This window comes from Felis catus, chromosome D1, assembly GCF_018350175.1.
Source record: "Felis catus isolate Fca126 chromosome D1, F.catus_Fca126_mat1.0, whole genome shotgun sequence".
NCBI lineage: Eukaryota > Metazoa > Chordata > Mammalia > Carnivora > Felidae > Felis > Felis catus.
The window spans coordinates 3,881,543-3,909,530 of NC_058377.1; the positions used below are offsets into that span (position 1 = coordinate 3,881,543).

Genomic DNA, 27,988 nt, shown 5'->3' on the forward strand with positions numbered 1-27,988 from the left:
AGGTCTATTTTTAATTTTTTCAGGAACCTCCACACTGTTTTCCAGAGTGGCTGCACCAGTTTGCAAAAAACATGGAACGCTTCATGAATTTGTGTATCATCCTTGCACAAGGGCCAGGCCAGTTTTCTCTGTATCATTCCAGTTTTAGTATATGTGCTGCTGAAGTGAGCACTGAAAAAGAACATTCTTGATTTAGATATAATCAAGCTAAATATTTAAAACACTTTAAAATAATCCATATTTTTGGCATTATAAAACCTTGAATTTTTGTCAAATCTACTTAACAAGATGTCATTTTTCCTTGAGCGAAAAAGAGATGTTAATTTAAATAATATAAGAAGTCATTATTTTCTCACTTGAAATAGATGTTTTCAAAGGAAAATATTTTTTACTTCTGTGTATTGCACAGAATTGTACATATTTATGATGCATCTATGGCCATTCCCAACACCACGGGTCACAAGATGAATTTATGATCAAGGGAGAGATGAAGAGATATAAACCTAATATTTAAAAATTCTTTTCTTTTAATGTTCATTTATTTATTTATTTTGAGAGAGAGGGAGAGAGAGAATCCCAAGCAGGCTCCATGCTATCATCTGAGACTTGATGTGGGCTCGATCTCACAAACTGTGTGATCATGACCTGAGCCGAAATCAAGCATTGGATGCTTAAATGACTGAGCCACCCAGGTGCCCCTAACATTTAAAACTTGTAAGGATCACTGTCATTATTTTTCACGCACCCATTCTGGAGGCCAGAGTAAGCAGTAGCTGGCATTATTCTTGTTTTATTTCATCCTTCTCTTTAATGCTTAATGTTCAACATTTTATCGCATTGGCCGTTTCCAGGTTCACAGCGTTATTTCAGGGGTTGCTGAATATCTTGTGTTCAATATATGAATTATTATTATAACATTATGTAAATTGTCCCTAGGAGACATGGATTTGGCAAGACATAGAGTAGAAAACTTTAATTTGGGTTGGTTTGGCTTATTTCCTTTGGCCTGTTTTTTTTTTTTTTAACAAAACTATATTCTACACATAGCATAACATATTTTGAAAAACCTAGGAAACAACGTTGTGGGTGGCATAATGTATGTGTGCTGCTCCCCTGCGCTGAAGCCAGAGCAAGGAGGGAAGGGGGTGGAGAGGGGAGCTTGGGTGGGGAGGGCAGAGATCTTGCTATTTTATTTCTACTTTTTGGGTTTTGCTGCATACGTGCCTTTTATTTTTAAACTGCCTCAAATCCTTTTGCAAAAAGAGTCGAGATCTAAATCACAGAAATAGGAACAAATTAAGAGGCATGAGATACCTTTCCACAATACCTCTCTTAACTTTCCAGTAAATAAGCCTATTGAATAAATGGCTCCAGAGAGCTTGCCTGCCTTCCCTTCGGGTTCTCAGCTCCACTTCTCTATTTCTTCTCACATTGCCCTATTCTTTTACTCTTTCCCTCCTTCCTGCATCACAACATAGAGTGTTTAGGCAACATGGTTCCATGGACCTGGGAACCTCAGTCCTCTGTCACTCATTACCAGCATGGGCTTGTGGTAAACTCACACCCATCAGTAATGTAGGGGGATAACAGAGCAGAAAAGTGCAAGGAATATGGTGTAATGACTTCAGTTCACACCAAAATAATATCACTGGCTCTGCTTCTTCTTTGAAATTCCTTTCTGAGAGGTGTGAGATGGGGAACATTTTCAGGGATGACTGCGCACCTGTCACCTGGCCTCAGAGCTGCTCAGAGGAGTGCTGAGTGTGTAGGGGTGCTTATGAGTTCCCGCCTCCCAGTTTCCAGTTACTGTGCAGGTTCATGTGACGCCTGCACACATCTCCCATGAATTGTGCCACTTACAATGCTTATGGCCCAATTTTCTTATTAAAAACAAAATTAGAAACACATTAGCAAAACAGAGATCTTTGATGTATAAATTCAGGAGAAGTAAGAATCTTTCAGACACTAACCTGGTGTTATCCAAGAAGGGATGAAAATTTATCTTTAGTGCTTGGTACATTCAGCCTCATTTCAGTGTATTTCCTAATCCTCAGGGAAAACACCTTTAACTGTAAAACCCTTACTGGGATGAAGAGGAGTTCCCTTTTTATAAACTTCCCATGGCGAACCTCAGGCATTTATCTTTGTTTATAATTAACTCATTAGGATTTAGACTGTTTTTTATAGCTCACTTAAATATGTTTGCTTACTGATATTTATTACATTTTTCATCAGGCTGATGATGCCAAATATTTACTTGTTACCAGCTGCCAAGTGTGAGGCTAGCCCATTCTGTCAGGAGGAGAACACACTTCACTCTGTGTTTCAAGCATGTATCACTGCCTTCCTGCTGGATCCGGGCCAGTGGGAGAGCAAAGAAAAAAAACATGTGTAAACATAACAATGGAGCTTCCTATGGCGATTCTAACTTGTAATTGAGGGAGAAAAAGTAATCATAAGCTGGCAAGGCAGCCCCTGCTCCCTCTACAGCATCTCCTTTGGTGGCACTGCAGTGTCTGTCTTCGGCCCTCATTAACCCGATTCCACAGGCTGGCACCTCTGCGGGTTAAGAGGGGGGGATAGTGGATGGAGGGGCACATGCATGGGGTGAAGGAACCCTGGTGGGTATTTTCATAAAGAGGGTTACGTGTGCCATCCCTTTTCCCTGGGGAGAGGAGGCAAAGGGAGGCACGTGTATGTCTGTCCCCTCCCACCTTCCCTGGTTACAGAATGAAGGAGTTGAGGGCACGTGCTGGAAGTGCCATCCTTGTGGTAAAATCCCACAAGGATGATGAGCCAGAACCATACTGCCAGACAAAGGGGTTCTTGAAGAACAGTGCCATAAAGCTACAATGAGGGGTGCTGGAAGTGCCATGCTTGTGCTCAAATCCCACAAGTATGATGAACCAGAACCACACTGCCAAACAAGAGGGTTCTTGAAGAACAACGCCATAAAGGTACAACAAGCGTAGGCAGAGAAGGGGCCGGAGTGAGGAGCAGGACCATAAGCAGTGTGTGGACAGATTGGACATATTCTGGAGACACTCAGAGCCTACACTTGCTCTTGTGCCAGCAGCCTTCTACACATTCATTTGAAAGAGACCCAAGTGGACTGGCAGGGAAAGTAAATATGCAGCCTTCCACCAACATTTATGCCGGGTCTGTTTGGTTGTCATGTAGAAGGCACTAGACATATGCATTGTTGACTGACTGACAAACCACCTGTCAACATGGTCCTCCATTCACGTTTGCTTCCCATTGTTGGTTCTCAGTGTGAAGAGAAGAGCAAGCAGATCTGGGTAGGACCGTTGGAGCCCCTGCACCCTAGAAAGGTCATTGCGTTGGCCCCATTGACATGCACTGTTCAAACACACAAAATACAGGAGGAGCCAAGTTGGTGGAACAGCATGGAAGTTTTTTTGTGTCTTGCATCTATGAAATACAGCCAGATCAACATTAAACCATCCTGCACACCTAGAAAATTGATTTGAGGATTAACACAACAATCTGTACAACCTGAACCACAGAACTCAGCAGGAATTCACCCCAAAAGAAAAAGCAGGAAGAAACGACAGCCAGAGACTTAACCAAAACAGACACAAGTAGGATGTCTGAACCACAATTTAGAATCACGGTAATAAGAATATTAGCTGGAGTCAAAAATAGATTAGAATCCCTATCTGTGGAGATAAAAGAAGTAAAAGCTAGTCAGGATGAAATAAAAAATGCTATAACTGAGCTGCAATCTATAATGCATGCCATGGCAGCAAGGATGGATGAGGCAGAGCAGCAAACCAGCGACATAGAGACAAACTTTTGAGGAATAATGAAGCAGAAAAACAGAGGGAGACTAAGGCAAAAGAGCATGATTTAAGATTTAGAGAAACCAGTGACTCATTAAAAAGGAACAACATCAGAATCATAGGGGTCTCAGAAGATGAAGAGAGAGAAAAAGGAGTAGAAGAGTTATGTGAGCAAATCATAGAGGAAAACTTTCCTAACCTGAGGAAAGACAGACATCAAAATCCAGGAACCACAGAGGACTCCCATTAGATTCAACAAAAACTGACCATCATCGAGGCATATCATAGTCAAATTCACAAAATACTCAAGCAAGAAAATAATCCTGAAAGCAGCAAGGGGTAAAAAGTCTTTAACTTACAAGGGAGGACAGATCAGGTTTGCAGCAGACCTATCCACAGAAACTTGACAGGCCAGAAAGGAATGGCAGGATATATTCAATGTGCTATATCGGAAAAATATGCAGCCACAAATTCTTTGTACAGCAAGGCTGTCATTCAAAATAGAAGGAGAGATTAGAAGTAGCCCAGACAAACAAAAATTAAAAGAGTTCACGACCAATAAACCATCCCTGCAAGAAATTTTAAGGGGGACTCTCTGAGGGGAGAAAAGACTAAATACATACATACATACATACATACATACATACATACATACCAAAAGCAACAAAGACTAGAAAGGACCAGAGAACACCACCAGAAACTCCCAGCTCTACAAGCAACATAATGGCAATAAACTCATATCTTTCAGTACTCACTCTGAATGCCAGTGAACTAAATGCTCCAATCGAAAGATACAGGGTAACAGAATGGATAAGAAAACAGGATCCATCTATATGCTGTTTACAAGGGACCCACTTTAGACCTAAAGACACCTTCAGATTGAAAGTAAGGCGATGGAGAACCATCTACCATGCTAATGGTTGACAAAAGAAGACTGGAGTAGCCATACGTATATCAGACAATCTAGACTTTAAAATAAAGACTATTACAAGAGATGATGAAAGGCATTATATCATAATTAAGGAGTCTATCCATCAAGAAGATATAACAGTTGTAAACATTTATGTAAACAGTTGTAAACATTTATGCTCCAAATGTGAAAGCACCCAAATATATAAATTGATTAATCCCAAACATAAAGAAACTCATTGATAATAATACAATAATAGTAGGAGACTTCAACACCCCACTTACAACAATGGACAGATCATCTAAACAAAGAATCAACAAGGAAACAATGGCTTTGAATGACACACTGGACCAAATGGACTTAACAGATATATTCAGAACATTTCATCCTAAAGCAGCAGAATATACATTCTTCTCCAGTGTACATGTAATGTTCTCCAGAATAGACCACATACTGGGGCACAAATCAGCCCTCAGCAAGTACAAAAAGATTGAGATCATACTTTGCGTATTTTCAGACCACAGTGCTATGAAACTTGAAATTAACCACAAATAACTTGGAAAGGTAACAAATACTTGGAGACTGAAGAACATCCTACTAAAGAATGAATGGACTAACCAACAAGTTAAAGAAGAAATTAAAAAGTACATGGAAGCCAATGAAAATGATAACACCACAGCCAGAAACCTCTGGGACCCAGCAAAGGTGGTCATAAGAGGGAAGTGTATAGCATCCAGGCCTTCCTAAAGAAGGAAAAAAGGTCTCAGATACACATCCTAAACTTACACCTTAAAGAGCTGGAAAAAGAACAGCAAATAAAACCCCAAACCAGCAGAAGACAGAAACTAATGAAAATTAGAGCAGAAATTAATGCTATTGAGAAAAAACAACAACAACAACAACAAAAAAAAAAAAAAAAAAAAAAAAAAAAAAAAAAAAAAAAAAAACCCCAGTAGAACAGATCAGTGAAACCAGAAGCTGGTTCTTTGAAAGAATTAACAAAATTGATAAACCACTAGCCAGTTTAATCAAAACGAAAGTACCCAAATAAATAAAATCAATAAGGCAAGAGAAGAGATCACACTGACACAGCAGAAGTAAAACAAATAATAAGAGAATATTATGAGCAATTATATGCCAATAAAATGGGCAATCTGGAAGAAATGGACAAATTCCTAGAAACATATACACTACCAAAACTGAAACAGGAAGAAATAGAAAATTTGTACAGACCCATAATCAGTAAAGAAATCGAATTAGTAATCAAAAATGTCCCAAAAAACAAGAGTCCAGGGCCAGATGGCTTTGCAGGGGAATTCTACCAAACATTTAAGGAAGAGTTAACACCTATTCTCTTGAAGGTGTCCCAAAAAATAGAAATAGAAGGAAAACTTCCAAACTCTTTCTATGAAGCCAACATTACCTTGATTCCAAAACCAGACAAAGACCCCACTAAAAAGAACTACAGACCAATTTCCCTGATGAATATGGATGCAGAAATCCTCAACAAGATATTAGCCAACCAGATCCAACAATATGTTAAAAACATTATTCACCATGACCAAGTGGGATTTATACCTGGGATGCAGGGCTGGTTCAATATCTGCAAAACAATCAATGTGATTCATCACATCAATAAAAGAAAGGACAAGAACCACATGATCCTCTCAATAGATGCAGAGAAAGCATTTGACAAAATACAGCATCCTTTCTTGATAAAAACCCTCAAGAAAGGAGGGATAGAAGGGTCATACCTCGAGATCATAAAAGCCATATATGAACGACCCAATGCTAATATCATCCTCAACGGGGAAAAACTGAGAGCTTTCACCCTAAGGTCAGGAACAAGACAGGGATGTCCACTCTCTCCACTGATATTCAACATAGTATTGGAAGTCTTAGCCTCAGCAATCAGACAACACATAGAAATAAAAGGCATCCAAATCAGCCAGGAGGAGGTCAAACTTACACTCTTCGCAGATGACATGATACTGTATATGGAAAACCCAAAAGATTCCACCAAAAAACTGCTAGAACTGATTCTTAAATTCAGCAAAGTTGCAGGATATAAAATCAGTGCACAGAAATCAGATCCTATACACCAACAATGAAGAAACAGAAAGAGAAATCAAGGAAGTGATCCCATTTACAATTGCACCAAAAACCATAAAATACCTAGGAATAAATCTAACCAAAGAGGTGAACAATCTACCCACTGAAAACTATAGGGGCTTATGAAATAAATTGAAGAAGACACAAAAATTGGAAAAAGATTCCATGCTCCTGGATAGGAAGAACAAATATTGTTAAAATGTCAATAGTACCCAAAACAATCTACATATTCAATGAAATCCCTATCAAAATAACACTAGCATTCTTCACAGAACTAGAACAAACACCCCTACAATTTGTATGGAACCAGAAAAGACCCTGAGTAGCCAAAGCAATCTTGAAACAGAAAACCAAAGCAGGAGGCATCACAATCCTGGACTTTGAACTGTATTACAAAGCTGTAATCATCAAGACAGTATGGTACTGGCACAAAAACAGACACTCACATCACTGGAACGTGGACCCACAGACGTATGGCCAACTAATCTTTGACAAAATAGGAATGGCAGTCTCTTCAGCAAGTAGTGGTGGGAAAACTGGACAGCGACATGCAGAAAAATGAACCTGGACCACTTTCTTACACCATACACAAAAATAAACTCAAAATGGATGAAAAACCTAAATGTAAGACAGGAAGTGATCAGAATCCTTGAGGATAAAGCAAGCAAAAACCTCTTTGACCTTGGTCACAACAACTTCTTACTCAACATGTCTCTAGACGCAAGGGAAAGAAAAGCAAAAATGAACTATTGGAACCTCACCAAAATAAAAAGCTTTTGCATGGTGAAGGAAACAGTCAGCAAAACTAAAAGACAACTGATGAAATGGGAGAAGATGTTTGCGAATGACATATCAGATAAAGGGTTAGTATCCAAAATCTGTAAAGAACTTACCAAACTAAACACCCAAAAAACAAATAATCCAGTGAAGAAATGGACAAAAGACATGGCGAAAGACATGTCATCCAGATGGCCAACTGACACATGAAAAAATGCTCAACATCACTCATCATCAGGGAAATACAAACCAAAACCACAATGAGATACCCCCTCACACCTGTCAGAATGGCTAATATTAACAACTCAGGCAACAACGGATGTTGACAAGAATGCAGAGAAAGAGGATCTCTTGCACTGCTGGTAGAAATGGAAACTGGTGCAGCCACTCTGGAAAACAATATGCAGGTTCCTCAAAAAATTAAAAATAGAACTACCCTACAACCCACCAATTGCACTACTGGGTATTTATCCAAGGGATACAGATGTGCTCTTTGGAAGGGACACTTGCACCACAATGTTTATAGCAGCACTATCAACAATAGCTAAAGTATGGAAAGAGGCCAAATGTCCATCGATGGAGGAATGGATAAAGAAGATGTGGTATAAATATATACAATTGAGTATTACTCACCAATCAAAAAGAATGAAATCTTGCCATTTGCAACTATGTGGATGGAACTGGAGGGTATTATGCTAAGTGAAATAACTCAGAGAAAGACAAATATCATATGACTTCACTCATATGAGGACTTTAAGAGACAAAACAGGTGAACATAAGGGAAGAGAAGCAAAACTAATATAAAAACAGGGAGGGGGACAAAACATAAGAGACTCGTGAATATGGAGAACAAAGAGAGAGTTACTGGAGGGGTTTTAGGAGGGGTGAAGTGCTAAATGTGTAAGGGTCATTAAGGAATCTACCCCTGAATTCATTGTTGCACTATATGCTAACTAACTTGGATGTAAATTAAAAAAATAAAAATCAAACACACAAATTATAAACAGTTGTATGGAAGTCCAACAGAGCTCTGTTTTCCCCCCTTGGTCACTATATTAATGCTTCTTTTGAAATACTAAACTCGTATAGAAAATTGTATCATGATAGACCCCTGAGCATGTAATCAACCTGCCAGCTGAGTTATTTAGCCACGTCTGAGGACTAACAGGAGGAGCATGTTCCTGGAGGATCCTTAGATTGATGTAATGTGGGTATCATGTTTTAGCAGTTTTCTTATCTCAGAGAAACTGTAAAGCTTTTGGACTGGCTGCATCTTTTCAGCAATCCTCACCTTTCTAAAGCCGTAAGTCTGCAAATGACTTGTTAATTTCTGACAACTTAGCCATTTAAAAAACAAAAAAAACTGCTTAACTGAAGATCTGGGGGAAGATCTTTCTTTATGACCTCTGACTAAACATATTGCCTCAAGATAATCTAAGATTCTCTCTCTCCCTCTCTCTCTGCCCCTCCCCCACTTGTTCCTTCTCCCTCCCTCTCTCTCTCTCTCTCTCTCTCTCTCTCTCTCTCTCTCTCTCTCTCTATTTCTCTCTCCCTTACTATAAAAATGGAACAAATGTCAATGTAATAACAGTGCACAATATAGGCTGAAATCCTTACAGTGCAAAACTTATGCCAGAGGTCAGGTTTACTCAAGTGATACGCTTTGTAGTTAGTCACCATGTTCTAGTGCTTGACTTGACACTAGATTCGAAGGGGCAGAGGCACCCTGTGCCTAGATTCTAGTGCTTGACTTGACACCTCTGCACGTACCATTCCCGCAGCCTCCGCCTTTAGTGCACATCTCTGTTTCCTCGTGTGACTCCCACTCATCCTTCAGGTGTGAGCATAATGTCTTCCAAGAAGTCTGTTCTACACACTTGCCCTCAAGTGTTAAGCCCCTTCCATGTGCTCGCGTAGCGCTCTCTGTTCCCCGTAGCACACACAGTGTTCTGTCTCTTTCATTCCATGCCCTGTCACCACACTCTTTAGGGTCCACACTTGCCAGGACTCTGTCTTGCTCATTGGGTTTCCCTGAACAGGGACTGTACCTGTCATGTAGTCACACTCAATAAATAGGAAAGGATGGATCTTAAGGTCTCATCTTCACGTATATTGACGGTGACTTCAAGATCTGTGTTTAGATAGAGCTCAGTCCTCACTCTTGGAGGAGACTCATGTTCATAGTAACCATTGTGTCTAAAAATCTCAACATTCCAAGAGTCGACCTATCACCTGCCCCCTTAAACTATCCGAGAAGGTCTACTCTGCCTGGGAGGCTAGGAAAGGAAGAGCCTGCCCCGCTCCTGTTTCTCCTTCATGCAGTCATAGGCAAGCAGTCATCAACCTTGTTGAATGTGTGTCACATAGAAATATGCCAGTGCACCCCTCCTCCAGGGAGAGCATGGAAGACGGGTTTGAGAGGGACAGTGTTGGAGTCTGTGCTCAGGCCTCAGGCCTCTTCATTCTCCTGCGCCCACCAGCTCCCTCCCTGACTCCAGTGGTGGCCTCTCAAGTCCGTCTTCCTTGTCCTTGCCAGGGCGAGCGCTCGGCAACCCCGACCTCACACACGTCACCTCTGTGCCTTAGCATCTTCAGAAGGACACAGAAATTGTACATGTTACTTTGCCAGATACTTGTCAGGGAGACTCCCCTATGTATTTGGAAAGAATGACTTCAGAAGATTCTTGTGTGATGTCGTATTTCTAGGGAAAATGCCATGGAAGATGATAACAGCTGTTTCTATCTCGAGTTGTATATCCTTAGGAAGAGTTTAGGCTTCACATAATAAAAAATACAAAATAACAGTATACATATGCATATATGTTTAAGTATGAATACATGTATACACCTGAAGAATATATAATATAGAGCTGTTCTATACTGTTATGGAAGCTTCATTATCTTCCGGCATTCACACTTCTGCTATCGTTACTGTATCGTCCTCAACATTTGGCTTCACTTCAAGGTCTATGGTGGCTGCTTAAGCTTCACTCATATCCATATTATAATCACTTGGGAGGAGTGCACGGAAAATACAGCCACACCACTTCCCCTTCACCATACATGTCATTTTACACATGTACTTACATGCAATTTTGTGGCACAATTATATTGGCCTTATGCAATATGCTGCAGAATATTACATTTTTTCCTGTTTTCCAGATGAGTTTGTATAATGATCACACTAGCTTTTCCTCAAATGTTTTGGTAGAATATGCCTTAAAATATTTTGGCATGAAGTCTGAAGAACTTTTTTAAACCACTTTTCAATTTCCTTCATGATTCTGAAGCCTATTCAGATTTTTTGTTTATCCATATGTCGCATTTGTTAAGGTATATAGTGTGCATCGGTACGAGGAACTTAGTGGATTCTGGCAGGAAATGTATTCTCTGTGATACTGGCTCTTTGAAATTTTGTAGAACTTTCTTTTCCAGTATATGTTCAATTTTAATAATATTTCAGATAGCCTTAAGAAAGAGTATTTTCTTTTGTTTCTGTTCTTTTTTGCCTGCAGCATTCTAAATAATCATTACATGTTGTTTGAATCTTCTGTGTCTTTACTAAATTTCTGATTGCTTGACCTAATTGAGAGTTGTACATGGACATCTCCCACTTTGGTCGTAGGTTTATCAATTTCTTGTAGTATTTTTATAGATTTTTGCTTTATTTTTGATACATTTTCATATAGAATTCTTTAGAATTTTTAGTGTTTTCCTTATAAACTGAAACTTTTTAGAACTGTGTAATGAACCTCGCTCTCCTTAACCGTGCTTTCTGTCTTGAGGTCTATTTTTTTCAACATTAATGTACCTACACAAGCTTTCTTGAGGCTCGTATTTGTACAGTATATCTTTTGCCATCTTTTTATTTTTGACTTTCCTGCATCCATATATTTTAGGCATATCTTTTGGGCAGCATAACTGCCATTATACATGGGGTAATTTTCTATGTGTGTTGCATATTTAATTCTCCCCAAACCCAAATGGTAAGGAGAATTAGTATCCTGTTTTATTCCTAAGACAGTTAAAAAATAGAGAACTTGGGGCACCTGGGTGGCGCAGTCGGTTAAGCGTCCGACTTCAGCCAGGTCGCGATCTCGCGGTCTGTGAGTTCGAGCCCCGCGTCAGGCTCTGGGCTGATGGCTCAGAGCCTGGAGCCTGTTTCCGATTCTGTGTCTCCCTCTCTCTCTGCCCCTTCTCTGTTCATGCTCTGTCTCTCTCTGTCCCAAAAATAAATAAACGTTGAAAAAAAATTTTTTTTTAAATAGAGAACTTAAGTAATTTACCCAAAGTCACAGAGTAGCCAGTAACAGGGCGAGAACTCAGCTACTTGTCTTAGTCAACAGACTCTTGCCTTTAGCCGCTGTGTTGTACTACATACCTGGAAATTTTACATTATGTTCATTATGCGAGGAGGTGATCTATACTGAGGGTCAGCAAACTGTAAGAAGCCAGAGAGTAGATACTTCAGGCTTCTCAGAACGTATGGTTTCTGTCACACCTGTTCAACTGTGATGTTGTAGTGAAAAACAGCCATTGATAATACATAAGTGAATGAGAATGTCTGTGTTCTAATAAAGCTCTATTCATAGACACTGAAATCTGAATTTCACATCATTTTCATGTGTCACAAAATCCTATTTTTATTTCCCTTTCTCCTTCCAAACATTTAAAACTGTAAAAGCCATTCATACCTTAAAAGCCACACAAAGGCAGATGGTAGGCCAGATTTGGCCCGTGGGCTCTAGTTTGCAATATGTATATAGATTTCTATTTAAAAAAAAAAAAAGAAAAATGTAAAATTTTTAGACATCGTATTATTGTTTAATAAGGTTAACCTGGGTTAAGTTAAAAATTCATTAATGTGTTAGAAGCAATTCTCCCATCATATGCATAAATGGGGCGTCCCTGCACAGGTATGAGCATGCACCCCCTTTCTGATGTAGGCCTTACTCATATTCCTGTGGTAAGTCTTGTGATTTAAACTCTGTAAGACATGAGCCAGATGTGCTTTGATAAATTTTTGTTTAAAGTCAAAGTAATAATTTTCCTGACAATTATTTTCTAGGTGACTTTGTCTCTAATTGGTTGATGACTAGAACAACCTTCCCATGTATCCCAACATTAGCCAATTCTCCATCCTGTATTGTACTAGTTTGTTTTGAAAATATGTGTGTGCCACAGATATTTTTGTTTCCTTTGAGCACGTTTTACATCACACCTCTACCTGTATGCTACATGCACACAAATTGTAGGATAGCAAACCGAATGGCGTAAAGAAGTATTTGAGATCACCATGACAGGAGCGCTTATTGAAATGAATTTAAGGACCATGTTCTATCTTGTGGCATATGCTTGGTACTCTGCTACATTGAGCAGGGGGTAGAAGCACAAAATAAAAGGAGGACATGGGTAAATACCAGGTTCAAAGTAATAGATTGTAATACTCACTGGGGAGAACAAAAGAGTGTGAAGAAAAAGGACTTTTTAGAAGAAATGAGAATAAGAGAAGAGAGCCCTCCAAGTACAGCAGGTAGCCCAAACCAAGCATGCACGTGAAGTCTGAATTTGTGCAGACGCTACGAAGTCTGGTTTGATTAAAACCTTTGGTCTCAGCGCTTTACCGGGAGATGGAAAAAAGAGGTCAGCGATGTGGTTATGATGATCATGTTTCGCCCAGTTCACTAGGGTTAAGTGTTGGCCCCGTGCTATTGTGTATTACTTAAGCTGCCTTCCAAAACTTTTCTAAGAGTTTGGAACCTAACTAGAATTATTAATTCTTAATTCGTGGCAGAAAGGATAAGGTCTCCTGTGTGGATGGAATACACCAGAAGATGTTATTATCTAAACACGGGAGTCATTGTCCTAGAAGAGATTACACTCTTACTGTTTTCTAAAGTTTATTTTAAGGGTTTATTCTGTTTTTATAGATGACTGACAAAGATCAAACAAACAAGTATACTTCGAGTACTAGAGGCAAACAGCATAAACACCCATCTTTATAACAGCCTGCAGCTTTAATTTGGAAAGTAGAGAAAATAATTTTGTGAGGGGTATTGCTCTGTGGGCTCTTTACCTACGTATACTGTGCCAAAAAGGATTCCATGTCATGAGTATTTTATGTGAGTGCACATTACTCTGTCTTTCTCACTTCATTGGGAATTAGCTCATTTTTGTGATTTTTAGAAAAAGATATTTAAGAAGTACATTTCTATCAATTCTAACCTAGGGAAGATTTGAACTATGGCTCATTTCAAAAATTATTCCACATGTAAAGTATCTTAAAATGTCCCTGAACACAACCTTACAGGGCCACTTCAGAAATAGATGATTAGAGTATAAAATTAAAAGTCACGTTTTATCACTGATATATTCTAAAGAGATTATTTTTCTGTATTTTTATATTAAACTTGATTATTTCTGTTAATTCCCATTTACATTCTTTACCTGAAACGTATGTTAGTTGAAGCATTTCAAATACCTCATTTCGTAAATTTTGTATTATCTATATTGTATAATCTGTTTTCACTCAATTATTTAGGAAATAAATTGCATATAGAATCAGAATCCACATGCCTGTTAAGTCTAAAAAAAATGGCTTATATAGGAACTGTAGATAGTGTATTAAGGAGTTAGCATATTTTAAATGGTCAAAATGGCTGTTCAGGTGGAACTCTTACTTTGAGAGTGAGTAGTAGTGGTCTTTCGTATTAAACATGTGTCAGGGAAAGGCAGGTTGTGTTTAAAAGATGAACAGGAGGGAAGATACTTAAAGGGAATTCTTATTTTCTTAAGAAGCAGCCTTAGTAGCACCAGTGCCGCAAATTATTGTTTCTTGCCTAAGAACATGAGAAAAGGTAGGTTCATTCTTACAATAGGTGCGAGAGACTATTAGAGACATGCAGTTGTCAGAACAAACCCAATACAATCCATTGGGCCAAATGTTACCATAGCCAAGGAGTTGGGCCCCAAGAAGTGTGTGACCAACGGTGCCTTCAGCCCTATGGCTACAGAGTCTGAGATGTGCCCTTAGAGGGAGAGGACCAATAAAGCAGTACAGCCCTAAAAAGTGGTTCTAAAGGCCATGATGCAGCTGAACTCAGTACACATTAACACAGGGGGCAAAGAAGAACAGAGCATGGAATAGTTAAAATTTTTCTGACCCAACATAGAGCAATACTCCTGTTCAGCACTGTAATTCTGTATACAGATGTTTAAGAAGATAATGTTTAAAAAAAATAGCAAGAGTGATAACAACAGCACGAGTTAAGGTACTGAAAATTAGTATGCATTAGACAAATCGGAATGAGTTTAAAGATGTGCTAGGACAGGGATATTCCTCAAGAAATTAAGAATATGAGCTGCTTAGTGGAAGTAAATGTGGAACGGCCAGTGCCGAGGAGCGTAGACAGGACCAAATCTGAAAACATTGCTCTTGGGCACCCATAATAACTAGAATTTACCAGTAACCACAGATCTTCATAGGTTTGAAGGTTTTCATTCCTAACCTGAAAAAGAGGAGTCAGCAAACTATAGCTGGTAGACCAGATCTGGCTGGCAGCCCTTTGTTGTAATTAACACAGCCACCTCACTCGTGTGTCATCTGTGGCTGGTCTCACACTGTGGTGGCAGAGCTGAAGAGTTGCCACGGACACTGTATGGCCCTCAAAGCCTAAAATATTTACTCCCTGACTGACCCTCTATAGAAGCTTGCCAACACCTGACTTAGAACCGTCACTGAAAATTGATTACTTCAATAGGATCATCTGACATAAAAAAGATACTCAAGTTTGTGTTTGTTATGTGTATTCTTTCATATCTAAGGAAACCAAATTTGCAGTATACAAAAATACCTTTTAAAAAGTATTCGTAGAAGTAACTCAATAAATATTTGTCAAGTTGATTTCAGGATCTGTGCAAGAATGTGAATATGAGTACCATGGAAATAGTGTCATATATATATATAAGTATATATATATATATGTATATACACACATATATATTTGTTACTAATGTTTATGTAGTTAATGTTTATTTATTTATTTTGAGAGAGAGAGGGCATGGGTGAGTGGGGGAGGGACACAGAAAGAGAGGATCCCAAGCAAGTTCTCTGCAGTCACTGCAGAGCCCAATGGGGGCCTCAATCTCACAAACTGCCAGATCATGACATGACCTAGGCCGAAATCAAGAGTTGGACGCTTAACCAACTGAGCTACCCGGGTGCCCTGGAAATAGTATTATAAATTCACATCGTGGACATAGATGCTTTTACGTGATATATTGCATTCCTGAACTAACAAAGTCCTAGTTTCTTTTTTTAAATTTTTTTTTGTGTTTATTTATTTTTGAGAGAAAGAGAGAGAGAGAGAGAACAATTGGGGAAGAGGCGGGGGGGGGGGGGGGGCGGGACACAGAATCTGAAGCAGGCTCCAGGGTCTCAGCTGTTAGTTAGCACAGAACCCAACACAGGGCTTGAACCCGCGAATCGTGAGATCATGACCCGAGCTGAAGTCAAATGCTTAACCACTGAGCCACTCAGGTGTCCCACAAACTCTTAGTTTGTGTGTCTTTCACAATAATGAGGAAATATACCTTTCAGCTACTGGATAAATAGAACAAAAGACTTTGTTTTTAAAAAATGGTATTTCCCATTCTTGAGGATACCGTAGAATCATTGGCCTGATCAAAGCCTTTAACGTAGACTGTTGAACTAGGGATTACATTAAATGCCAATTGTTCATTTGCTTTTATGCATGAGCTGCATCTGTGGAAAAGCAAAACTGTTTCCCAAGCATTTAGAAGTTTTTATTGTGTATATATTTAGTAAGAAAGTAAACCTACCTAAAATGAGTTTTTACCTATCTCAAATCATATTTAGTATTTTTGTTTGTTTTAATGCTGCTTTATATTTTATGTTAACTAAATAATAGATATAGACTTTGGAAATTAATCTTGGAACCATTGCAGTGTAGTAACAGATCTTTTAATTTTAGAATGAATGTAGGCTTATTTCCAAAATCCTAATTAGGTCTGTGTATATGGCTTAATTTTGTTTGATAACTTGCATACTAACTAACTCAAGTGAAAAGTAGATCAAAGGCCATAATCTCTAAGCTGGATTATTACCATAGTCTCTCTTTTCTTTTAGTATTAAAAATTTAATGTGTAAATATTAAACAACACACTACCATACAAGCAATGGGCCAAATAAGGAATCAAACAGCAAATCAAAATGTGTCTCAAAGAAAAAGAAAAAGAAAACAATTTACCACAACCTAGGAGATTCAGCAAAAGCAGATATTAGAGTGAAATTTGCACCGTAAGTGCTTGTATTAAGAAAAAGTATTAAAAAAAAAAAAAGAAAAAGTGTTTGAATAAACAACTTAACATTATACCACAAGGAGCTAGAAAAAGAAGAAAGTGAGCTGAAATTTAGTAGAGGGGAGAAATAAAGAAAATCAGAAATAAATAAAATAGAGAACTGAATAAGCAATAATATAACATTGAAAGTAATGACTAGTTTAAAAAAATAACATTGGTATTAATTTAACTACATTAAGAAAAAAGAGAAGACTATAAACCAGAATGAGAAATATAAATGAAAACAATACAACAGATAACCACAGAAATACATAGTGTGATAACAGATTACTGTAAACAATTATATTCTAACAAATCAGATAATTAAGAAAAAAAACAGATAATTCCTAAAATTCACAGGTTACCACGATTGAATTATGAATCTTGAATCCAAGAAATAGGAAATCTTACACCAGTAACAAGAATGAAAGTTGAATTAGGAATCAAAAATTTCCCAGCACAGAAAAGCCCAGGGCCATGTGGTTTCATTGGTGAATTCTGCCATACTTTAAAAAAAAAATACTTAGGGGCACCTGGGTAGCTCAATCGATTGAGCACCCAACTTTGGCTCAGGTCATGATCTCACAGTTTGTGAATTTGGGCCCCACATCAGGCTCACTGCTGTCAGCACAGAGCCCACTTCAGATCCTCTGTCCCCCTCTCTCTGCCCCTCCCCTGCTTGCACTCTCTCAAAAATAAATAAACATTTAAAAATATATGTTGACGATCTTTACCAAAATCTTACAAAGAATGGAGGGAATACATTCAAAGTCATTCCATGAGGCTAGTACTACACTAATACTAAAGCAGGATAAAAACAATACAAGGCCAAAAAAGTCTAGTTTGATGAAATATGGCCAGTCTGACTTTCTTTTGACTTCCATTTGCATGTTAAATTTTTTTTCCATCTCCTCACTTTGAATCTGCAAGGTGTCTTTATGTCTAAAATGAGTCTCTTGTAGGTAACCTATAGATGGGTCTTGTTTTTTTTTATCTATTCGAATACCCTATTTTTTTTTATTATAGAGTGTTTAATCCATTTACATTCAAAGTAATTATTGATAGATATATATTTATTGCCATTTTATTACTTGTTTTTTCATTGTTTCTGGAGAATTTCTCTGATCCTTCTTGTCTTTGTCACTTTTGCTCTCTCCTTTACACTTAGAGTTTCCTTTAATATTTCTTGCAGGGCTCGTTTAGTGGTTATGAACTCCTTTAGTTTTTGTCTCGGAAACTCTTTATCTCTCCTTGTAATCTGAATGATAGCCTTTCTGGATAGAGTATTCTTGGCTGTGGATTTTTCCCATTCAGCACTTCAAATATATCATGCCACTCCCTTCTGACTTGCCAAGTTTTTGTTGAGAAACTTCCAACTTAGCCTTATGGGTTTTCCCTGGATTAGGGACTTCTTTTGTCTTGTTGCTTTTTTTTTAAACATTTTTTTTAATGTTTACTTTTGAGAGAGAGACACAGAGCATGAGCAGAGGAGGGGCAGAGAGGGAGGGAGACAGAATCTGAAGCAGGCTCCAGGCTCCAAGCTGTCAGCACAGAGCCTGATGCAGTGCTCAAACTCAGGACCTGAGTTCATGACCTGAGCTGAAGCCAGCTGCTTAATTGACTGAGACACCCAAGCTCCCCTTGTCTTACTGCTTTTAAGATTTTTTCTTAATCACTGTGGTTTGGAAATGTAATTGTAATATGTCTTGGTGTTGGCTTGCTTTTGTTGATTTTTGTGGAATTGTCTGTGCCTCCTGGGTCTGGATGTCTGGTTTTTTCCCCCAAATGAGGGAAGTTTTCAGCTATTATTTCTGTTAATAAATTTTCTGACCCCTTTTCTCTCTTCTTCTTCTGGGACTCATAGTACAAATGTTACTACATTTGATGAAGTTCTTGAGTTCCTTAAGTCTGTTCTCTTGTTCTGTAATTCTTCTTTCTTTTGTTCAGCTTCATTGCTTTCCATTACTTTTTCTTCTAGGTCATTAATTCATTCCTCTGATTTTTCCAACCTGCTGTTCATTGCATCAAGCCTGTTTCCAATCTTATTTATTGCATTCTTCATCTCGAATTGATTCTTTTTTAACTCTTTCATCTCTGTGGTCAGGATCTCTCTGATTTCTTCTATTATTTTCTGAATCCCAGCAAGTGTCTTTAAGATCCTTGTTTAAAATTCTCCATCAGGCATGTAACTTACATCTGTTTCACTTAGGTCTCTGGCTGTGGCCTTATCTTGTTCTTTCATTTGGGATGAATTCCTCTGTTTTCTCATTTTGTCTATGTCTTTGCCTTCTTCTTCTGTGTTATTGAAATGCCAGTTAAGTCTCCTGCTTCTGAAAGTAATGGCCTTATGAAGAAGAGGTCATGCAGTGCCCAGGGCTTGGCGCTTCGGGGACTGTCCCTAGTATGTACTTTGTGCTCTCTGTGTCATCTGCAGAGGTGCTCCGGCATGCTGTGGGCAGTGTTTGGTCCCTGGCCTGAATGTGGAGAGTTTTAACTATGTTTGCTCTGGTGTGCTTGTGAAATGAGACCTGTCACCACCTCCATCGGAATTGAGGCCCTGCAGAACTTTCTGGTCAGCAGATATATGTGTGTGTGCATGGTGGGGAGGGGCCCACCATGCTGGGAGTAAGGCAGGAGTGAAGGTGTTCCACCAGAACACAGAGGGTGGGGCTTGTATAGGCAGGTTAGGCAGCTAGTGTGGGCACTGCACTACTTCCCACAGGTGGCTCTGTGTTTATGCTGAGAGGCAGGGGAGAGAAATGGCACCAGCCAGCTCCTTTGTTCCAGGAGAGGCATCTCTATGAACGCTGCTTCTCAGGAACATGCTCCAAGAAAAATGAATAATCTCCCCACTGGGTGCCCCAGGCGTTTTTCAGATCCCTATTTCCATGCTCTCTGCCCCCGGGGTTGTTTGCCTGCCTTCTCTTCAGGAGCAGTGAAGTGCCCTCCAGCCTCTCCCAGACAATCCTGATGACCATTAAAACTCCAGCCTTCATGTATGTATGTATGTATGTATGTATGTATGTTTATTTATTTATTTTTGAGAGAGACCACAATGAGGGGCAGAAAGAGAGGGAGACACAGAATCTGAAGCAGGCTCCAGGCTCCTAGCTGTCAGCACAGAGCCTGACATGGGTCTCAAACCCCCCAACTGTGAGATCGTGACCTGAGCTGAAGTTGTACAGTTAACCAACTGAGCCACCCAGGCACCCCAAAACTCCATGCTTTAAACCCACTGGTTTCACGAACTCAAGAAATTCAGTGCCTCTCATTTTCCAAGCCAATAGCTTTGGGGAAACATCCTCCTTGTGTGTTCCCCTGTGTGCTCCTCTGTCACCTTCCTCCACCATGGCCCCCTCCCCTCCTCAGCACCCCTGGTGTGTTTCTCCCCTAAGCCACATCTCTGTATTTTCTACCTTCTTCTCTGTGGCATCCACTCTCCTTTTAGTTGTGGAGTTTGTTCTCTCAGTCTTCAGGTTGATTTCTGGGGTACTTAGGATTATTTGGTAGTTATCTAGTTGTGTTTGAGGGATGAGACAAGCCTAGGGTTCTCCTCCTTTGCTGCCATCTTGTTAAATTGTCTATCATAGCTTCTTAACTGATTTCTCTACTCCCACCCTTTCTCCATTCTGTGTCTGTCAAACGCAATAACCAGATTGAACCTTTTAAAACAGGCAGATCACATTGCTCCACCCAAAGCTATACAGTGGCTTCCAAATCACTCAGTGTCGAATCACAGTTCTCATGGTGGCATGCCAGGTACATTCTACCCCTTAGGGCCTTTGAACATGCCTTTTCTTCTACCTGGAATGTTCTTTCTATGGATTTAAGACTTCACCCCTCTTGTCCTCTAAATCTTTGCTTAATGTCACCTTCTCAGTGAGCCTCTGACCACTTCCATCCTTCATCCTGATACCCTCATTCTGCTTGTCTGCTTTAATTTTCTCTATAGCACGTGTCACCACCCTACATTCTACACATTTTACTTCAGGTAGTCTCTATTGCAATAGGGCATTTTGTTTATTTATTCACGCTGCAGTCTCAGGGTCTTCACCTAAAAGATGCATCATACATATGTGTCAAATGAAGTTTGATAAACGAATTTTAAAATTGGCAAGAATCATAATGAAAATAATAAAGGACCGGAGCATGCATAATAATCTGATAGTAAGCACAGGAGAGGGTGTTCTGGAATTCCTTAGGCCCAGGAATGAATGACCAGGAGTGCTTGGAATCTAGGATATGTGTGGGATTCATGGAGTATCTGATATTCCCATCGCTTATTAAGTTGTTTATACTTGAAGAAGGGCTGTTTAAAAATAATTTTACCACTTAACAAGTGTTGACTGTATAAATAAGTAGTGTTATGGTATGCTCTTAAAATTCTAAAAGAAGGGGAAAAAAACTCTTAACATATTTTGTTCTAAATTCACCCAGGGTCAGGCTTCAGCCCGATGTGTTTTTAATGACCCTTGTACATTTTTTGGATGAGCAAGAAGCATTTGTCAAAAAAAAAATGAAAATGCAAAAAGAAAAGTATGAACAAGGAGAAAAACTCATAGATCATAGATATGAAAAAGTTGCTTTCAGGTTGTACCAAAGGGTCTTCAAGAGTTTATAATCTAAGAATAACAGTAAGCATTTCTATAGCGCTAACCATGGACAGGCATGGTTCTAAAAGCTTTATATATGTATAACCCCACTTCATCTTCACAGCATTCTGAGGTACATGACATTTCCATTTTACAGATGAGAAAACTGAGGTCTTTAGAGGTTGAATAACTCGTCCAGGATTATACTGCAAGTAAGTGGTAGACTAGGCATCAAATCCAGGCCGTTTGATCTCAGAATCTGTGCTCTTACCTAGTATATTATGCTACCAGTGAGGACCTCCACCTTTAATTCGAATTAATAGCCAAAGAAGATAGAGTACACAAGTGCTGGACACTTGATATATATCACTGTGTAGCACTGGGCAATCCCAACAGTTCCTGAAAGGCTCAAAAAAAGAACCCGTCTGAGATCCAAATGTTTCAGCTTTAGAAATTTATTTCAGTGTGGACATCTGAGTCCTGCAGCTGCTGTGTTTGGTCTTTTGTGTGGCCACAGGTGTTGGCTGTACTGCTAGAGCACATAATAGAGGATGTCAAGGCAAGCACAGTGGGGACTGCCAGCCCCAGGAGGTAATGCCAAGTTTAATACTGAAAGTCAAACATATGCATGTGCCAATTTTCTTCTAAATGCATTTTCATTGAAGAAAAACAAAGTCGTATTCTAAAAAACATCATCTGTGGATAGATAAAGGATATATTGGCATAACAAATAGTAGCATTAGCAGGCTTAAAAATTAAAATTTGATTTACAAACTGGAGTTGAGAGAGTGATGAATTCAGAGTTATGTCAAGGAACGGCCACTTGAATACCAAGTAAACAACCATCGGAATCCACATAGTTCAGTTTTAGGAAGTCAGAGTGCTTAGGTTTTCATGTAAAATTTTTTTCAAAAAAGAAAAGCAAAGAAATAAACTACACCCAGGCTCCCCGACTCCCTCCAAAAAATACACCTGGCACTTTCTATGAATAGATGCTTCAGTGACCATAATAGCTGATGCTTTGGTGCAAGGGCGTGGTAGCCTTCCTTCTACGAGTTGAGTCGTTCACCTGAATGGTCAGCTGTGTGCACCACGCTAGATGAATATGTGCACAAGCTGTAGATTTTGATAGCATAGAGAAATCAGAAAACAGATCACTGTAGTGGAAAGTGCACTCAGTAAGTAGCATAAGAGAATCACAAAGACAGTGTTGACAGTCAAGGGAAGAAGACCCTGTATCAGATTTGGGATTAAGTTGGGCCCTAAGTAGAAGGTAGGGTTTGAATTGGTGGCTAAGAAGTTAACAGAGGCGTTCAGCTAGAGGAGAGGTATTCCAGGGAGAGGAAACTGAGTGAGTAAAGGAGAAGATGTGGGTAGGTAAGTTTCAATATGTTTGGGGAGCTGCCCACATTTTCTGGAGCACAAGCTCAGTAACCTGAGAAGCTTAGAGTCTAGTAAGGGAACTGGGAGCCCCGGACAACAAGCCCCAGCTCTTGTCCTGACTCGTCTAGCAGGTGTTTGGTTAACGTTAGGTAAAACGAAATGGCATGCAGGTGAATTGTCAGGTGAGACAAAATGTAGAATGGTTTCTGCTCAGACAACCATTCTACAGTGTAAAGCATGCACTACTGGAAACACATAGAAGACTGTGCAGAGGTACAGAGGAGGCAGGTCATTTTGCCTAGAGAGGCAGGGAGGCTTTAGAAAGGATGACGCTTGAGTGGAGTAGATCCTAAAGACTGACTCAGAGGGTCAGGGGGAGATGATTGGCAGAGAGAATAGGGCTGATGAAGCTGCTGGGGATGGATGAGAACAGATAATGCCGGCTTGAACGTGCCCTACCTGGATCCTGTGGCCTAGGGAAAGGGGAGCCAGTACTTATTTTAGAGTAGCGGCATAATAAAGGTTTATGCTGCAGAAATATAACACCAAGGCAGTATGGAGAATGAAATGGGGACGGTGAGAGAGATTCTGCAGGCAAGAAAAACCAACCAGGAAAATTAACAGTGTGACACATAAACAAGTGAAAATGAGGATAGTACAACCTATATCCATAAATGCTAAAAAGATGTCAAGTACATCTTTACATAAATGCTAAAAAGATGTCAGAGTAGGCTGGCTTTAGTCAGAGTTTATCGTTTGGGATTTGGTGCCAGCTTTTATTCTAAAGATCTGACCCCCTATTTTAACTTAAAAGTAACAAAAACCAGATATAGATTACTAGCTATTTTAATTCATGAACTCCTATTATGTATGAGAGCGTGTACAAAAGATGCTGGTGATAATGTCAATATATAAAATTTTTCAATATGTTATAATACATCATTTATATTAGTCTGTGGTGTATTTACGTGATTCATATTTATCACATGGATGATAAAGTGCTCTAGGGCACTGTAGCCTTGTAATGTATCTAACATCCCAATGCAAGGAGAGTTTAATCTATGATGACACCTTGCTGATGTCCTAACGTCCCCTATTTAAGGACAGACACCAGTTATAGGTGGCTCTTCTGATTTGTTTAGCTCTGTAAAATTTTGCAAGGTTTATGAAGAAAAAATTAATTCCTTCTCAAGACCTTTAAGGTATGAAATGTATTTACCAGTATCACTTCCCTTTACTTATGGTATATTTTTGTCATGTTTTATATATTTTCTGTCTTAGTTTGTCTAGATAAATAGATTTGTGTAAGTTAGACAAGTTTGAGTACTGGGCCAAATTTTCTCAACCCGTTCCTCATCTACCTCAAATTTATTTTAAGTATTTTAATACATGGTTTAAAAATATTCTTCCAATTTGCAATTGGTCTTTAAATAATCCCAATTATCCAATTTTTTCCTATTGGAAAAATTGCCTACTAGGCCTAAAGAAAGACATAAAATGGGATTACTTCATTCCATTACAAACTGACCTAGGCTGTCCCTCTGCTGAGCAGTTCTTCTGCTTATCCCTATTAAAACCCTATTACTTTCCCCAAAGCTTCTATATCAAATATTTTTCCAATTTTCAGAAATATCAAGCTGCACTTTTCTCCTCCCTTATTTCTCTGGAGATCAGGTACTGTTTTGGGGGCCAGTTAATATGAGTTCTCTATCGATATTCTATCAATATTGAAATGATCTGTATACTCGTTCATTTCCTTTGTGTTCTTTCTACCTTTAAGAACTCATCCTGAGGTACCTGGGTGGCTCAATCGGTTAAATGTCTGACTTCAGCTCGGGTCGTGATCTCGCAGTTCGTGAGTTCGAGCCCCGCGTTGGGCTCTGTGCTGACAGCTCAGAGCCTAGAGCCTGCTTCGGATTCTGAGTCTCCCTCTCTCTCTGTCCCTTGCCTGCTCACACTCTTTCTCTGTCTCTCAAAAATAAACAAACATTAAAAAGAATTAAAAAAACTCATCCTTGCCGTCAATCAAAGGCTAACCTTCACATGAGCCCATGTTTTCCTTCATACTTGAAGATATTTCTCTTCAGTTATCTACCCACATGGCCCAAATCCCCCGCCCCCCACAAGCTGTAAACAGACATTCAGTACCCTTTACAGTATCAACTTTGCTGAGCCCCTGTGCTGATAAGTCTTTCTTCATCATGTCACTGGAACATGGTGCACAAAATTCTCCCTATATCTTCACTTCTCAGCCCTGTTCAGTGGGTTCTGCCTACCCCTACCCTACTCTACAGAATTGAACCTTTGCAAAAATTGACCTTCAGCTCTCCAAACCCAGAGATGTTCCCAATAGTTCCTACTCTTACATGCTTCATGTTCTTTATCCTCTCAAATACCTCTTGGGTATCTGACACTATTTTTCACTGTTTTTTGAAACCCTGTGTTTCCGTGGTCATCTTCAGTCTGTATGCTATCTGCCTTATGTTCCTGATCCTAAACATAAGTTTCCTCTGCATTTGGTCCTTATTACTCAGCCCAACTCTCTCAACATGGTCTCTGGAGCCAGTGCTATTTCTGCTGTTGCCCTAACTATAATTTTGATCTGAATGATTCCCAGATCCATATCTCAGTATGAACTTAGGCTAAAGCTTCAGTTCCCATTGTCAAACAAGTTCCTCTAAGAAGGCGTAATTAACATTTTTAAATAAACTTGTATAGGTTAGCTAATCCTTAGGAAATACGTGCTGATATAATTAGAGTAAAGGGTCATGATGAATCCATTTGTTTCAGAAAAAAAAGTGTGTAAGGCACTTGGAATACACACACAAGTTTGTGTAAAAGGTGTATGGGTCTTTGTTGTATTATTATTTTTTGAAGTTTATTTTGAGAAAGAGAGAGCGAGAGAGCATGAGTGGAGGAGGGGCAGAAAGAGAGGGAGAAAGAGAATCCCAAGCAGGCTCCACACTGTCCGCACGGAGCCCGAAGCAGAGCTCAGACCCACGAACCGTGAGACTAGGACCTGATCTGAAATCAAGAGTCAGATTCTTAACTGACCAAGCCACCTGGGCGCCCCTATTTTTATGTGTAGTAAGTTAAACTTATTTCCAAAAAATTATTGTAAAAAATATGTGGGATGTAGCTAAAGTTGTACTGGGAGGAAATTTCATAGCTTTAAAGACATTTATCATAAAACAAGAAAAGCAAATACAAATAAGCCTTCAACTTAAGAAGCTAAAAAAAAGACACATTTTAGGCCTAAATTAAACACTCAGGAAAAAATTAAATAACACAGACAAGGGGAAAATGAATATATATGACTAAGCTGCAGGGACGTTTCACTTAGCTATTCATTAGTAAGTGGGTCCCCATTATCTCCTCCACCTCCCCTACTCTTCTTTCTTCTCATCCTTTTTTTTCCCCTTGTGTAATTAACAGTATGCTTTAAATGTGCTTTTCTCCACATTTGTCCTTGAAATTGCACCTTCTTTAAAGTGCAAGGTACTAAAAGATACATAACAGAGAGACTATGACCTAGTTTGGAAACTAAAGAAAGTCTTTTCCGAGGCAGTGATGTGGGAGCCATCAGTTAAAGGAGAAGTAAAGATTCTCAAGGCAAAAGTGCAGGAGAGGTAGAAGAGAAGCAGGGGTAAAGAGTTAACAAGAAAAAAGAAAAATGAACATTTTTAAGAAGGTAAATTAAGTCCAAAGTAGGTGAGCAGAGAGAGAAAGAAGAGCCAAATCTAAAAGAAAAATAGCAGTGGTCCAAAAAAGTAAGCTGTGTAATCGTTTAGGCAAGCAACAAAGATCTAGCAGGTGTATATTAATTTCTTATAAAGCAAGCAATCTTACTAAAAAATTAATAAACCAATTTTATAATGATTGAATTCATAATTGAATTCAAAAGCCATGATATTTCATCCATAAAGTAATACATTAAATTAATATATAATCAGAAAGCTATCATAATAAAGAAAGATGACTTTTGGTTTTAACAGACAGGAAATAAAAATGTAGAGGATTTGGATAATATAATTAATGTTTTGTTTAAGAAAAAATTAATTCCAAGAGGAAATAGACATTCTTTTATTCTCTTTTATAAATTTTTCACAGGACATTTATGAAAACAGGCTATATATTAAGTCCATATATGCAATGAAAACTAATAGGTTCAAAAAATTAAGATTAAGGAAGCCATATTTTCTATTATAGAGGATAAATACATAGGAGAAGCAAAAACTTAATATAAATCAAAGTTTATGTAAATTTATAAAATAAAAATATGGAAAATGAACTTGTGCCAAAGAGGAAATAAAAAAGTCAATGTGAAGCAATTAAAAATAATGAAAAGAAAACAGAAACCATAAAATCTCAAAGATGAACCAGAGCTATACTGAGATGTAAATTATAGCATTTAATTCTTTAGTAAATAGTAAAAGATTAAAATATCCCCACCATGTACACATTCTCCTGTCTCTACAATAAAAATGGTACTGAAGAAAAGCTGGAAACATAACATACCAAAGATAAAAGCAGTAATTGAAGAAGTAGAAAAAAGAAAAACTGTTAATTTCAAGACCTAGTTTCTTCAAAAGGCAAATATACTGATCTGGAGGTAGTATTAATGTTTAAGGCCAATGAAAAAATTTATGTAGCATTAGCCGATAGGAGAGAAGTTGGCAGAAGCCAGATGCCTCCATACCAGATGTGAAAACTTGTAAGGCTAAAATATTCAGAATACACACATTCCTGAGCCAAAATATATAGACATGGCCATAAGTGAGGATATTATACGCCCAGTCAACAAATAATGTGGAATATTCTCAACTTCACATTAATCAATTAAATTGAAATACCACACACGTCAAATTGGAAAAGATCACTTTTGCTGATAATGATATCTGCCTTTAACATTCGTATTTTAGGAATATATCAACCTTGTCTCCATATTAACGAGAAGAAAAGTTAGTTGGATAGTTGGAAAACCAGTGTATTCTTTGTGAGATAGATAGATAGGTAAGAGAAATTGATCTACACGCCAGATAGCCTGCATT

At 38.7% G+C, this 27,988-nt stretch overlaps 1 protein-coding gene and 1 non-coding gene across 16 annotated transcripts in view; one reads left to right on the plus strand and one right to left on the minus strand.

Annotated features, from left to right (window-relative positions):
* The window catches only part of GRIA4 (glutamate ionotropic receptor AMPA type subunit 4), a 1,433,894-nt gene that overhangs the window by 1,192,263 nt on the left and 213,643 nt on the right, over positions 1–27,988 (plus strand). The window lies entirely within an intron of this gene.
* On the minus strand, positions 66–172 carry LOC111556780. The gene has a single exon (XR_002736510.1). It is a non-coding gene; the product is annotated as a U6 spliceosomal RNA (small nuclear RNA).